The sequence below is a fragment of the Palaemon carinicauda genome, chromosome 19 (genome assembly GCF_036898095.1).
Source record: "Palaemon carinicauda isolate YSFRI2023 chromosome 19, ASM3689809v2, whole genome shotgun sequence".
Classification (NCBI taxonomy): Eukaryota; Metazoa; Arthropoda; class Malacostraca; order Decapoda; family Palaemonidae; genus Palaemon; species Palaemon carinicauda.
In genome coordinates, this window is record NC_090743.1 from 102,705,476 (window position 1) to 102,719,125 (window position 13,650).

Consider the following 13,650-nt stretch of genomic DNA (forward strand, 5'->3'; position numbering starts at 1 on the left):
GTGATTTGGTTCTTAAGCGTCGGTACAATACCGACAACAACTTTTCGTTGTCAATAAGAAAGTTTTGTGCAATGGCATTCATACCAATTGAAAAAGTTACTAATGCATTTGAAGAACTTATTGAAGACGAGTTACTTCCGATGGAATTTATTAGCTACTTTGAATTAAAATATATTGGTGTAATCCGTGGACGTCACCCTAAAAGAGAAGCTCCTTTATACCTTATAACATTTTGGAATATGAGAGGTCATGTCATAAATAAATCACCAAGGACAATTAATGCGTTAGAAGGATTTCACTAAGCTTCAAATCAATCTATAGCATGCAGAAACCCCAACATTTGGAAACTTATTAATGTCCTGAAAAAAAGAAGAGGCTCTAACGGAAACTAAGATTCTACATTTGCAACTAGGAGAAAAACCAGCTAAAAAGAAAGAACATGAAAAAATTTACAATTACAGTGAAAAGTTAACGGAAGATTATGATGGCAGCAACCAAAGCGATTTTTTGAAAGATATTGCTCATAACCTTAAGTGTTTTTAAAAGTGTTATAAATACTAGATGAATTTATTTATTTCATCATTTTGATTTTTTTTTTTTTATTAATTATTGTCACAAATGTTCCTTTACTAATAAATTACGGTTTAGTACCTTATAATTATAGTCTAAACAAGCAAGTTAAAGGTTTCAAGATGCTAGCACAAACATTTGAGACCCAGTTTTCTGAGACCGAGTTTTTAGACCTAGTTTTCCAAGACCGAGTTTTCTGAGACCAGGTTTTCAAGCCACCGCAATTCTTATATGCTATGTGCTTTGGAAGGATCTCGAAAATCCTAGTGTTAGGTTCTATCTTTTTTATCATTTTGAGGACAAAGCCGGGTAAGCTAACTGAGAAAGTTCATCTCCCTGTGCATGGGTACGCGTCCGAGAGAGTAGTCTTTGGCAGCCTTTCGCCCTTAGCCAACCCCCCCTCCTTCCAGATCCCAGACCTGGAATATTCTGGAAGTAGCCAAGTCTTATATATGGGCCACCCAGGGCTGCATAGCAGTAGTAAAGAAACAGCCGTCCTGTGAAAGACCAAAGTGCCTGCCTCACTCTCTCTCAGTACCTATAGTATGTCCTCTCCAAAGTGATCCCGTGCCAAAACATAAATTGTGCCTTGAAACGTAACAAAAGAAGACAAAGGTGTTTTTAAATTTATTGTGTTGGGGCGAGTGTTGGCATTGTGTAAAGTTTTGTAACTGGCCCTGTAGTAAGGTGAAAGGTATTTGTTATTTATTTTCATTGAGTATCAAACTTGAATATTGTATTCAGATTTAATGTCAAGTGAAACAAGTGACTGTATAATTTTCATAAGTATTATTTCATTTGTCTTAGTATAAGGTTTATTCAGATTTAATATTTCAAGTCAAGTGATTACAATTTTCAGATCGTTACATTTTTGTTCAGACTTGATATTTCGAGTGATTTATTTGTTTTATATGAATTCTTTTCAAAGGGTTGTAATCGATTTAGAATATATTTATTTTTGTAAAGAGAGTATTATTCAAATCACCAGTATTCAAATTAGTACTCACTCGTACCCCTGTTAAAGAATCGTAGTAAGAGTTAATTTTAAATAGATCTTAATAATAATTACCCAGTGTTGTTTTGAGTGTACTTAAGACACCTTTGTATACTTAGTGATTTATGTATTACTGTCTGGGTGTTATATAACTGTCTCAGAGTTCAGGTCTTAATATTTCCAAATGTAACAGATTTAATGTAAAAGCAATCAGGTGAGTTTGGAACTCGAGAGGTTGTTTAACTTGGCAAACGTATTATATATATTATATGCTTGGTTCCCAGACACGGGACTATAGTATAATATATTTTTGGTGCCCAGATACTTGGGATCGAGAGAGTCTGTTTTAAATATTGGGGATAACTGGGTCGTGTTTTGATTAAAGGTTTGAATAGTACAGTTTTGATAAGATTTTCTGTATTGTTAGGATTTATTTTTGGAGAAGTATTAGATATTGTTAAATTACAAGATGGCAGATTTTAATATCCAAGAGTTTTTGAATAACCCAAATGTTCAGGAGTTGTCAGAAGCTAATGTAACTAAAGCTCAGTGGCTCTATTTTAATGGCATGTGGTGGCCATGCTACAAGTGGAATGACTAAAGCCCAAATCAAGTGTCTAGCCTTAGAAGTGTTGATAAATTCAGGAAGGTTGTCGCAAGAAACTATGGTAGCAGCTAGTGAACTGTTGGAGAAGGCTGAGGAAGAACTTTTAGTGAAGCTAGGACCAGTAGACCCACAAACTGAAGGCATGAAAGAAGATAGGGATGTAGAGGTTGAGATTCGACAAAATGCAGCGGAGGAGAATTTGATCAAGTTGAAGATGAAGGCAAGACAGGCAGAAAAAGAGATGGAAAAAGCACGACTTGACAAGGAAATGGAAGCAAGACGGGATGAAAGACAGGCAGAAGAAGCACGACATGCAAAGGAAATGGGAGCAAGACGGGAAGAAGAAGCCCGAGAGATTGCAAGATATACGAGGGAGATGGAAGCAAGGGAAATCGCAAGATGAGAAGAAAAAGAGAGAAGACAGAAAAGAGATGGAAGTAGCGAGGCATTCGACCCCTGCTATACACGATCCAGTGTTTGATGTGTCGGATGCCCAGAGGTTAATTCCAAGGTTCACAGAGAAGGCTCCACACGAGTTCTTCAATCATTTTGAAACGGTCGCATCAACGATGAAATGACCAGAAGATAAATGATCTGTGTTATTGCAGAGTGTATTGACTGGGAAGGGTCGCAGAGCTTATTTATCCTTACCTCAGGAGCAGAGAAAGGAGTATCAAGAAATGAAGATGAGCATGCTACAAGTGTATCAGATGACCCCTGAATATAATAATGCAAAGTTACGAAGTTTGAGGAAGGACGAGAAAATTACTTTCCTGGATTGCGCTTATAAGGTACGATGAAGTTATAAGAGATGGTTAAAGGATGCTAATGAGAGGGAGATAGCTGATTTAAAAGAATTGATAATACTAGAACAATATCTAAAAGGAATTCCTGAACATAATTGAACATATTTGAGAGATATGTGAAGAGACTTGATAAAGCCGCTTCGCTGAGCGAAGATTATATTATCAGTCGTAAACCATCATCGGGCGTGAATTTTCAATCGTCGCTACGACCAAATATCAAGTATTAGCCGAACCATGGAAACCAGTTCAGTAATAAATACGTGAACAAGTTCAACAGTTGCAGCGGAAGTAGCACTGAGAAAGAAGTTGGACAGGGAGGGCCTATATCTCCTAAACTATTCACAGCATGCATAAAAGAAGTTCTGAAAAATCTAGATTAGGAAAATGTAGGAATTAACATTAATGGGGACTACCTCAACGACTTAATATTTTCAGATAACATGACTGTAGCCTATTTAGTGAATTATAGGAAGAATTCCAAAAGATGATGGATGATTTGAATAAAGAAAGAAGAAATATACAACTGAAAATGAATATGAGTAAAACTAAGATAATATTCAATGAGTATGCTGAGAGAAAACATAATAGTTATCCTATGAACCTCGAGAGATTGGTAATGAATATAGGAACTTAGGACAGAGTGTTTCTCCAGGTCATGAAACTGAAATTAAAATGATAAGCATGGGATGAAATGTTTTTGGTAAACAAAATGAGATTATGAAATCAAAATGCCACTTTCTATAAAAAGAACATTATTTAATCAAATGGTTCTACCAGTATTAACTTATGCATCAGAAGCTTGGAACCTTACTAAAGCCTTACAGCTTGAGCTAGTGACAACTTGGAGAGCTGTGGGAAAAATAATTATAAGAATAACTCTAAGAAACAGAAGGGCAACATGAATACGAGAGCAAACAGGTGACATAAAAGGTATTATCCTTGTGGTTTTCAGCATTACTGACCCAAAACCTTGGCCCAGGGATGTTCAGGGGGATTCTGTGCTGAGAGCCCCTGATTTTTCTTGGTGGTTACACACCCAAGATATAACAAGACCAAATGTCGTTTGATTCAATTTTGTTTTTCGTTCAATTTTTTTTCCAGGGATAATTATGATCTAATGAATAAGGAACATATTCACTTATAGGCTATATATTCCCTTGATTAGGAATTTTTCAAAGAAATTTCTTCCATCTAGTTACTCTTGAATCTAAACTCTAAATTTTCCGTAAAAGTTACTCCATTTCCTTTCACTACACTATCTCTCTCTCTCTCTCTCTCTCTCTCTCTCTCTCTCTCTCTCTCTCTCTCTCTCTCTCTCTCTCTCTCTCTCTCTCTCTCACAGCGAGTGTTAATGAAAAATTCGCTTGAATGTGTTCCATTCATCATATTCATCTATTCCTTTGATTCATTAAATGTAATATGATATAATTCTTATATTTTAGTCTAATTTTTTGTGGCTTTTGGGTGCATATGCAATAGCTTATTTTTACAGTCCTCTGTCCATATTTTCTATTTGTTTTGTGTATAACAGTTAGTATTCATAATAAGATTTGTAAAACATAAACCTTTCGTTTTAGCATTTATCATAAATAAAAAAATTTTTTTTACAAAATGATATGCGAAAACAATGAAAAAATCAAACTTTTTATTGAAGATATTATTATAATCTTGATAATGTTAACACCTGAGAGAGAGAGAGAGAGAGAGAGAGAGAGAGAGAGAGAGAGAGAGAGAGAGAGAGAGAGAGAGAGAGAGAGAAACTAACTTGACTTAATATAAAAATGGACTTAGGAGATAACAGATGAGCAAATCAATAGAAATGACAAAGAAAAATGTAGTAGATAATTTTGTGTATTGAATCTGCTATATCTTGAAATAAATCATGGCTTGGGTATTTTACAAACATCATGCATGTAAAAAAATTAAAAAAACCATCTAACACGCCATGCAATGGATTAAATGTATAAAAACTAAAGACTCCTATGTTAATTCAATGAAGAAATTCGGCCGTAGGACTCCAATGACGTTACAGCATTAGCTTCGCCCACAAAGTTTGAGTTGAACAGACCCTATGTGTATTGACTATGGCAAAACCTAGAGAACAAAAATTATAACCTTGAAACGTACTTATCTGGATGGAAATAAAAATCAAACAGTCATAATAAAGTCTAAACAGTATGTTTTAAAATAAGGAAAACTATATATATATATATATATATATATATATATATATATATATATATATATATATATATATATATATATATATATATATATATATAAAATATCATCGACAAAGATACAGAATTACCTAAGAAAAAATGAAAAAACAAAGATGATGGAAAATAAAGATAAAGCTAAATATTCTCGGAAAGATCCCAATAAAGCAGATGAAGTATAAATGATGATGTCGTGATTAGAATAGAAGATGGATTCAATAAAAAGGTTTAAAAGCACCAGAATGAAGAATTAATAATCTTAATAAACTTAAACAAAACAATTAATACGCAATAAAACAGGTAATAACATAACTACCAATAAAACAAAGTCAGTTGCAACAAAATAATCAGTTAATCTAAAGTCGAAATGCATTCAAATCCGATTACATCTTCAGCATCAGAGCTCAAGACACAATTTAGAAATAGCGTAGTTGTATTACAATTTCATTATCAGTAGGATGATTAAAATCGAGGGAGTGAATCAGATATATTAGCAACATCTCATTGGAAGGGAGCCCTTACTTGTTAGAGCAATACAAGTTTAATCTTATGAATTGTGCAATTTTTATATTCAGTGCAAATCTTTCAGACGAATGTTTCAGATGCGACAAGATCCTGACATCACCGGATAATAGACAAAGAAAGCAGAGCATCACTTAATACAAAATCCATAATTCTATAACTAAGAATTAGCAGTTAAGCAGATGAAAGAGGATTAGCAGGAATTACAAGCAAAATCGCTAATTTTGATGATATGCTAGAAAAGGGTGATGATCTTTGGACCTATGCTAGCGGGAAAGGTGAGACAATGTCCCATCGCCTTTAAGGGTACAATACATGGTTTCCACCATAATGACTCATTATTGTTATAAATGTTCGAAAACAATTATTCGAAAAACAATTATTCTAAGGGAAAATTGTTCTAAAGAAAGTTATTCGAAAGGACAATTATACGAAATGATAATTATTTGAAATGTAAAATTCTTTATTTAAACAACTGTGTAAAGATACCAAAAAGGGTGAAATCTTTTAAGTATGAATGTCATTATTAAAGCCATTAAAATAAATTCATGATGAAACAGATTTACTTATAAATGCAAGTTATGCGCTACAGCGCGCAAATACTTTAATACTGAATACTCTTCAAAGGTTGCCACTATTTTTTTTATTCTTTCATTCAAGTCACGATATTTCTTGAAACTTCATATTTGTGCTTCTTGCTCTTAATTTTGTAATGTGAATTTCTTGTAAATCCTGCTCTCTTTTTAGAGCATCTAAGAAATTCCATATTGTTGGATGATGAGATGTCCTTCACACCGTTTATTACCACTAAAAAAATGAATGATTGCATAAGGTTCAAACATTTCGAATATTTATCCTTTCGTATAATTGTCCTTTCGAATAACTTTCTTTCGAACAATTTTCCATTCGAATCGCTGTTTTTCGAATAATAATTTTCGAATAATTGTTTTCGATTAATTGTTTTCGAATAATTTTCATGATACCTTATAAATAATCATCATCAAATTCTGATAGTAAAAGTTTAACTAAAAATGCCATCCTTTTGTAAACACTTAGCTCCTGTGCTAAAGGTCTTCGATCCTCGTAGTGATCCTCTGGACAGTGTTATTAGAAAAGCATAATTCAATTGTTGGTGGAAAATCCTCCAAAGATGTTTTTAGCAGAGGCCTCACTGCGTCAATAACAAAGGACCATTAAATCAGTGTTCAGGATTGAAGCCAGGAATGTTCACTGAGGTTTGAATATAGTTTAGGTGAGAAACTGGTTTATTGTCCCTCCCTTCTATTGTCAAGCACAAAACAGATATATCCGATGCATAAGAGTTACTGCCAAAGAATGTCACGAAATTGATGCAGATATTGACGGTATATTATACCACTATCCTCGGAGAATTTCATATCAGATGCGCCTCATAATAAAGTCTGCTCTACCTTCATTCCAGGTAACAGATAAATATGCCCAACTTACTTTGTCATTACCTCGGTACCGCACGTGTTTCATACGCGCTCGTACACTATAACGGTTTTGATTTTTTCATCTTGTCACTTGCTATTCCCTGCACTATTATTAGACTATATTGTCATTTCAGACTAGCACAAGCTTTTTCATGTTTGAATTTTTGTGACGTTCTTCCTCGGAAAGCGCTGTATAAAAACTCGACGATTGTTTGATAAAGCTTAGTTGCATAATACTTGCATTCTTCTCGTCTCTCAGTTATCACCTAACTGCCGCTCCTGGCACACCTCAGATCCCAGTCTCACTCCCTCACTGTTGAACTACTAATACTTAACTTATACACACTATCTAAGGACGGGAACACTTTATTTCTGAAATGTTGGCTAAGAACATTTCTTTAGAACTAAAGGTTTACTTAGTAAAATATTGAAAATTCTCGGCAGTTTAAAAAATACAAGTTATTTTTTAGAATATATCTTTATTTCACATATTTTTGTAATGAAGTCTTACGTAAACTGTTTGAGAGTGTTATGTGACCACGGAACAAGGACTTACGTAATGTTTTTTTATATTTTTATGAAGTATTGCATCATGTTTGAGAGAAAACGCTCAATTATTAGATGCCATGTGCTTTGGAAGGATCTTGATAATCCTAGTGTTAGATTGTATCTTTTTTTTATTATTTCAAGGACAAAGGTGGGCAGAGCTAACGGAGAGAGTTCATCTCCCTGTTGCATGGGTACGAGTCCCTGAGAGTAATCGTTGGCAACCTTACGCCGTTAGGCCAACGCCCCATGCTTCCAGATCTTGGACCTGGAATATTCTGGAAGTAGTTGAATCTTGTATATGCACCCCCATGGGCTGCATAGCAGTAGTACAGAAGCAGCCGTCCTGTGAAAGAGCCAAAGTGCCTCCCTCACTCTCTCTCAGTACCTGTAGTGTGTCCTCTCGAAAGTGATTCTGTGCCCCAACGTAAATCTTGTGTTGAAATGTAACGAAAGAAGTCAAAGGTGACTTTAAATTTATTGTCTTGGGATAAGTGTTGGCGTTGTGTAAAGTTTTGTAACTGGCCCTGTAGTAAGGTGGAAGGTATTTGTATCGTGATCTGGTTATCTATTTTCATTAAGTATCAAACTTAAATCTTGTATTCAGATTTTATTTCAAGTGAAACAAGTGATTGTATAATTTTCATAAGTATTATCTCTTTTGTCTTAGTCTAAACTTTATTCAGATTTAATATTTCAAGCCAAGTGATTATACTATTTTCAGATCGCAACATTTTTGTCCTAATCTAAGATTTCTTTAGACTAAATATTTCGTGTGATTTATTTGTTTTATGTAAATTCTTTTTGAAGTGTTGTAATTTATATGGAATATATTTATATTTGTAAAGAGTGTATTTTTCCCATCACCAGAGTTTAAATTAGTATTCACTCATACCCTTGTTAAAGAATCGTAATAAGATGTGGTTTTAAATAGATATTAATAATAATTACCCAGTGTTGTTTTAAATGTACTTAAGAGAACTTTGGATATTCAGTGGTTTATGCATTGCTGTCTAGAGTTATATAACTGTCTCAGAGTTCGGGAATTAATATTTCCAAGTGTAACAGATTTAATTTAAAAGCAAACAGGTGAGTTTGAAACTCGAGAGGTTGTTTAGCTTGCCAGCCATAATATATAAAATATTATATTTTTGGTTCCCAGACAAAGGACCATAGTATAATGTATATATATATATATATATATATATATATATATATATATATATATATATATATATATATATATATATATATATATATATTATATATATATATATATACATATATATATATATGTGTGTGTGTGTGTGTGTGTGTGTAAGTGCGTGTGTGTGTGTAAGTGCGTGTGAGCAAATGTCATATATTTGAATGAAGAATATAATAACTTATGAAATCTCTTAACTGCTTTCAAATGAAAGGAGGAAAACATAAATGTCTTTAATCTAGAGTTGAAGGGAAACATTGCACTCATGACATTGTTGAATACACCGATAGTATGAAGGCTTAGACATCATGATAAATGCATGTATGTTGAAATCGATCACCTAGCAGCTTGTAATTCCTTTTTTTTAGGAAAAATTTTGTATTAATTCTACATAATAACTGAAAAGAAAACTGATTTCAAATTATCATCTTTACACCATCAAAAAGGAAATGCCTGTGAGATTAAAGTTATGTAATTAACTTGCTATTCTAACATGTGAAATGTAATGAAATCATATCAACAATGGAGAGCAGTGAACAGGGAAGTTACTATTTCATAAAAGGAAGTTGTACAAAATCATAGAATTATTAATAATATTTCGGTTTTGGTCTTCTACGGTTGTGCTAGCAAGACACAAGAGAAAAATTGATTTTACAGCTTTGATAACAAGGAGCAAAACTCCTCTCTGATAGCCAGTTTATATTCAATGAACTCTCTCTCTCTCTCTCTCTCTCTCTCTCTCTCTCTCTCTCTCTCTCTCTCTCTCTCTCTCTCTGTGTGCACGGAAAGGTTAGAGTGGAGATGTCTTGGGGTAAATGGAAAGAAAGAGTATAGATAGAAATAGAAAAAAAGGAAGAAGACACACGATCAGGACGATTGTAGGATAGGGGGGGAGGCGTAATCCTTTGTAGGTTAAAGGAGAGGAAATAGCAGACTGCTAGACAATGAAACCGTTTGCTGGGAATGACCAATTATAATCCATATATATATGTATATATATATATATATATATATATATATATATATATATATATATATATATATATGTAAGTACAGACACTTTCCCTTTATTTGTATAAATATGCATACTAGAAAGACTCGAATAATATATATATATATACATATATATATATATATATATATATATATATATATATATATATATCTGTGTGTGTGTGTGTGTGTGTGTAATTACGGAGACTTTGCCTTTATTTGTATAAATATGCATACTATAAGGACTCAAATCTGATTTGTTAACGCCTGCAAGAAACCAGTCTGATCGATCCTATGAATTAAGCAGATTTCTTTGGCCAGCTTACCAAAGTTGTCACCCAGAATAAAGAACACCAATGGGATGTATAGCAATCTTATTCTATAAAACGACTTTCCGAACGGGTCACACCCACGCCTTCAAGTAAAACAGATTGTGATAAAAACTAATATTCTTAAAGGCGGGTCTCACCCACGCCCTCAAGTAAAACGGATTGTAATAAAAACTAAAGTTCTTGAAGGCAGGTCACACCCATGCCCTCAAGTAAAACAGATTGTGATAAAAACTAATATTCTTAAAGGCGGGTCACACCCACGCCCTCAAGTAAAACAGATTGTGATAAAAACTAATGTTCTTGAAGGCGGGTCACACCCACGCCCTCATGTAAAACAGATTGTGATAAAAACTAATGTTCTTCAAGGCGGGTCACACCCACGCCCTCAAGTAAAACAGATTGTGATAAAAACTAATGTTCTTCAAGGCGGGTCACATCCACGCCCTCAATTAAAACGGATTGTGATAAAAGCTAATATTCTTAAAGACGGGTCACACCCACACCCTCAAGCAAAACGGATTGTGATAAAAACTAATGATCTTAAAGGCGGGTCACATCCACGCCCTCAAGAAAAACGAATTGTGATGAAAAGTAATATTCTGAAAGGCGGGTTACTCCCACGCTCTCAAGTGAAAAAGATTGCGATAAAAACTAATGTTCTTAAAAGCGGGTCACACCCACGCCCTCAAGTAAGGCGGATTGTGATAAAAACTAATGTTCTTAAAGGCGGGTCACACCCACGCCCTCAAGTAAGGCGGATTGTGATAAAAACTAATGTTCTTAAAGGCGGGTCACACCCACGCACTCAATAAAACACATTGTGATCAAAACTAATATTCTTAAAGGCGAGTCAAACCCACGCACTCAAGTAAAATGGATTGTGATAAAAACTATTGTTCTTTAAAGCGGGTCACACCCACGCACTCAATAAAACAGATTGTGATAAGCACTAATACTCTTAAAGGCCAGTCACACCCACACCCTCAAGTAAAACGGATTGTGATAAAACACTAATACTCTTAACGGCAAGTCACACCCACGCCCTCAAGTAAAACGGACAGATTGTGATAAAAACTGGTATTCTTAAAGGTGGATCACACCCACGCCCTCAAATAAAATAGATTGTGATAAAAACTAATGTTATTAAAGGCGGGTCATATTCACGGTTTCTAGTAAATCGGATTGTGATAAAAACTAATATTCTTAAAGGCGAGTCACACCCACGCCCTCAAGTAAAGCGGATAGTGATGAAAACTATATTTTTAAAACTTGGTCATACCCACGCCCTCAAATAGAATGGATTGTGATAAAAAGTAATATTCTTGAAGGCGGGTCACACCCACGCCCTCAAACAAAACGGATTGTGACAGAAACTAATTTTCTTAAAGGCGGGTGACACCCACGCCTTCAAGTAAAACGGATTGTGTTAAAAAATAATATTCTTAAAGGTGAGTCACACCCATGCCATCAAGTAAAACGGATTGTGATGAAAACTAATATTCTTAAAGGCGAGTCCCACCCCCCCTCAAGTAAAACAGATTGTGATAAAAACTGATGTTCTTAAAGGCGGGTCATAACCACGCACTCAATAAAACGGATTCTGATAAACATTAATACTCTTAAAGGCGAGTCATAATCACGCCCTCAAGTAAAACGGATTGTGATAAAAATTAATACTCTTAAAGGTGGATCACACCCACACCCTCATGTAAAACAGTTTGTGATAAAAACTAATGTTCTTAAAGGCGGGTCACATCTACGCCCTCAAGTAAACGGATTGTGATAAAAACTAATATTCTTGAAGGCGGATCACACCCACACCCTCATGTAAAACAGCTTGTGATAAAAACTGATATTCTTAAAGGCGAGTCACACTCACGCCCTCAAGTAAAATGGATTGTGAAAAAACTAATATTCTTAAAAGCGCATCCCAGCCACGCCATCAAGTGAAACGGATTGTGATAAAAACTAATATTCTTAAAGGCTGGTCACACACACGCCCTCAAGTAAAACGGATCAAGATAAAAACTAATATTCACAGAGGCGAGTTACAGCCACGCCCTCATGTAAAACGGATTATGATAAAAACTAATTTTCTTAAAGACAGGTCACACACACGCCCTCAAGTACAACGGATTGTGATAAAAACTAATATTCTTAAAGACGAGTCACACCCATGCCCTCAAGTAAAACAGATTGTGATAAAAACTAATACTCTTAAAGGCGGGTCACACCCACGCCTTCAAGTAAAACGGATTGTGATAAAAACTAATATTCTTATTCTTGAAGGTGGATCACACCGACGCCCTCAAGTAAAACGGATTGTGATAAAAACTAATGTTCTAAAAGGTGGATCACACCGACGTCCTCAAGTAAAACGGATTGTGATAAAAACTAATATTCTTGAAGGTGGATCACACCGACGTCCTCAAGTAAAACGGATTGTGATAAAAACTAATATTCTTGAAGGTGGATCACACCGACGTCCTCAAGTAAAACGGATTGTGATAAAAACTAATATTCTTGAAGGTGGATCACACCGACGCCCTCAAGTAAAACGGATTGTGATAAAAACTAATATTCTTGAAGGTGGATCACACCGACGCCCTCAAGTAAAACGGATTGTGATAAAAACTAATATTCTTAAAGGCACGTCACATCCACCCCCTCAAGTAAAACCGATGGTGATAAAAACTAATATTCCTAAAGGCAAGTCACACCCACACCCTCAAGTAAAACGGATTGTGATAAAAAACTAGTATTCTTAAATGTGGATCACACCCATGCCCTCAAATAAAATAGATTGTGATAAAAACTAATGTTCTTAAATTCGGGTCATATCCATGCTCTCTACTAAAACGGATTGTGATAAAAACTAATATTCTTAAAGGTGGATCACACCCATGCCCTCAAGTAAAACAGATTGTGATAAAAACTAATGTTCTTAAAGGCAGGTCACATCCACGCCATCAAGTAAAACGGATTGTGATAAAAACTAATATTCTTAAAGGCGAGTCCCACCCACGACCTCAAGTAAAACGAATTGTGATGAAAACTATATTTTTAAAGCTTGGACATACCCACGCCCTCAAGTAGAATGGATTGTGATAGAAACTAATATTCTTAAAGGCGGGTCACACCCACGCCTTCAAGTAAAACAGATTGTGATAAAAACTAATATTCTTAAAGGCGAGTCCCACCCACGCCCTCAAGTAAAACGGATTTTGATAAAAACTAATATTCTTAAAGGCGAGTCACACCCACGCCTTCAAGTAAAACAGATTGTGATAAAAACTAATATTCTTAAAGGCGAGTCCCACCCACGCCCTCAAGTAAAACGGATTTTGATAAAAACTAATATTCTTAAAGGCGAGTCACACCCACGCCTTCAAATAAAACGGAT

At 34.9% G+C, this 13,650-nt stretch overlaps 1 pseudogene; it reads left to right on the top strand.

Annotated features, from left to right (window-relative positions):
* LOC137659183 ((Lyso)-N-acylphosphatidylethanolamine lipase-like) overlaps positions 1 to 2,165 on the top strand; it is a 9,522-nt pseudogene extending 7,357 nt beyond the window's left edge.
* The last annotated feature ends 11,485 nt before the right edge of the window (positions 2,166 to 13,650 follow it).